Source organism: Dermacentor andersoni, unplaced genomic scaffold, assembly GCF_023375885.2.
Source record: "Dermacentor andersoni unplaced genomic scaffold, qqDerAnde1_hic_scaffold ctg00000756.1, whole genome shotgun sequence".
Classification (NCBI taxonomy): Eukaryota; Metazoa; Arthropoda; class Arachnida; order Ixodida; family Ixodidae; genus Dermacentor; species Dermacentor andersoni.
In genome coordinates this window covers 1-2,500 of record NW_027315434.1, presented here as the reverse complement: position 1 = coordinate 2,500, position 2,500 = coordinate 1, and the positions used below count along the sequence as shown (strand labels likewise).

The window sequence follows — 2,500 nt, the reverse complement described above, 5'->3', positions numbered from 1 at the left end:
TCACACCAAGTCTCGCAGCTGGCTGCGTTCTTCATCGACCCGAGAACCGAGTGATCCACCGCTTAGAGTCGTGAAAAATAGTTTGTTCAATTCAGTACAGTACAACCAGGGTTTTAGGCACGTGGCGTCTCCCTGTGTGTGGTTTCGAAGAGCGCCTTTCGGCGTGCGCTCCTCCAGTCTCGCTCTTTCGGCGGCCGCGTCTCAGCAGCTGAAAGCCTAATGGCACTCCACTCCTGCTACTCGCGCGTGTGTTTTGCGCCCACGCCTTCCTCGCTTGCCCTCGAGGTAGCTTATGCCGTTTGCGCGCACTCGAAGCCGGTTTTACCTGCCATCCAACCACCGGACCCGTGTGTCTCGTGTGCACGTTCACATCGCTCCACTAAAAATTGCAAAGAGCGACAGAGCCATGATTAGGGCTAAGCCGCTGTGGAGTCTTTAACGGCTACACGGCCACGGGCAGGGCTTCACCCCCATCGACGTGCTTCGCTTCAGTCAGCAGTAGGTTCATAGAAGGGCCTCAAACACACACACACTTTCGCATCGGCAGATCGCCGCAGCATAACCGCTGTTGATCCAACAGCCTACTTGAGACGAAAGACAAGAGCCCGGCGCGCGTACTCGCGCAGCTCTCCAAAACCACTCGGCCAGTGCCAGGGACGGCTCCCTGCGCCGGCGCCACAACAAGTCTACTTGAGGCGGAAGACGAAGCCAGCAAGGGCCTGGCCGCAAGTGCGTTCGAATCCGGGACTACAGTCCCTCGTCTGTCCGTACTTCCTCTTTCGACGTGCGGCGCCTTCCCAAAGCGCACAAGTCCGCTAACCGCAGAACGCTTCCGACGTAGCAAAGCCGCGTTTCCTTCGGTACTTCGCAGCAACGCCGCCTTTCCCTCGGCGGCGGGCGAATAGCCTGCAGACGTCGTCGCATTAAACCGCGATCTCGACACCTCGCGCGTCACGAGCAGGAGCCGACCGGCAGCCTCCGGCCCTTTCGGACTCGGTGGCATTTGCCGCGGAGGACGGGAGAGCACTTTAGGCCACGGTTCCTTCCGTACTTGGCAGCCGCACCCTCATACCGACAGTTCCATGACCGACCGAGCGCCACACCGTTCCTTTAGTACTTGGGCGGCAACAAAGTCGGGTCGTTACTCCATACTCGCCGCAGGAAGCGACCGGCAGCCGCCAGACTTTTCAGACTCGGCAGCGTTTGCCGCGGAGGACGGGAGAGCGCTCGCACCACGGTTCCGTGTGTGTACTAAGCGGCAGCGGCATTAGCTCTCGACCGTCAGTTCCTTGACCGACCGCACGCTTCGCCGTTCCCCTCGTACTGGGCAAAGCAGCAGGTCGGGTCGTCTTACTCCCATTCCGCGCAAGAGCGCCAAAGCGGACAGAAAGCCCACCCAGTGTGCGTTACGCCGTTTCTACCCGCGGGCGCGGCCAAGCCAACCGTCCAAGGTTGCAGCCGGCGTCCACTGGGCGCAACAAATTTGGCACGGGGCGCCCCTCAAAATTCAGGCAGTCCCCGGCATGTTCGGGTATAGCCGTCCCCGCGTCCAAGCGGGGCCAGCGGCGGAAAGCGTCGGGCGCAGCGAGCTGCTTCACCCACACGGGGTAGAAACAATGGCGCTCGCCACCCTTCACAATCCGGTAATGATCCTTCCGCAGGTTCACCTACGGAAACCTTGTTACGACTTTTACTTCCTCTAAATGATCAAGTTTGGTCATCTTTCCAACAGACCGGCGCAACCGAAAGGCCGCGCCGGACATCGGTCCGAAGACCTCACTAAATCATTCAATCGGTAGTAGCGACGGGCGGTGTGTACAAAGGGCAGGGACGTAATCAACGCGAGCTTATGACTCGCGCTTACTGGGAATTCCTCGTTCAAGGGGAACAATTGCAAGCCCCTATCCCAATCACGAAAGAAGTTCCACGGGTTACCCAGTCTTTTCAGACAGGGATAAAGACACGCTGCTTCCTTCAGTGTAGCGCGCGTGCGGCCCCGGACATCTAAGGGCATCACAGACCTGTTATTGCTCTGTTTCGTGCGGCTAGGAGCCGCTTGTCCCTCTAAGAAGGTTGTAAGGTGCTGGGAACCCCGCACCTATTTAATAGGCTAGAGTCTCGTTCGTTATCGGAATTAACCAGACAAATCGCTCCACCAACTAAGAACGGCCATGCACCACCATCCACCGAATCAAGAAAGAGCTCTCAATCTGTCAATCCTCCCAGTGTCCGGGCCGGGTAAGTTTTCCCGTGTTGAGTCAAATTAAGCCGCAGGCTCCACTCCTGGTGGTGCCCTTCCGTCAATTCCTTTAAGTTTCAGCTTTGCAACCATACTTCCCCCGGAACCCAAACACTTTGGTTTCCCGGAAGCTGCCCGCCGAGTCATTTGAGTAACTCAGGCGGATCGCTGGTTGGCATCGTTTATGGTCAGAACTAGGGCGGTATCTGATCGCCTTCGAACCTCTGACTTTCGTTCTTGATCAAAGAAAACATTCTTGGC

At 57.7% G+C, this 2,500-nt stretch overlaps 1 non-coding gene across 1 annotated transcript in view; it reads right to left on the bottom strand.

The window, feature by feature from the left end:
* The window catches only part of LOC140214933 (5.8S ribosomal RNA), a 153-nt gene extending 83 nt beyond the window's left edge, over positions 1-70 (bottom strand). Inside the window, exon 1 of the ribosomal RNA XR_011891859.1 lies at positions 1-70. This exon is cut by the window's left edge and continues 83 nt beyond it. This is a non-coding gene — a ribosomal RNA (5.8S ribosomal RNA).
* Between the last annotated feature and the right edge of the window lie 2,430 nt (positions 71-2,500).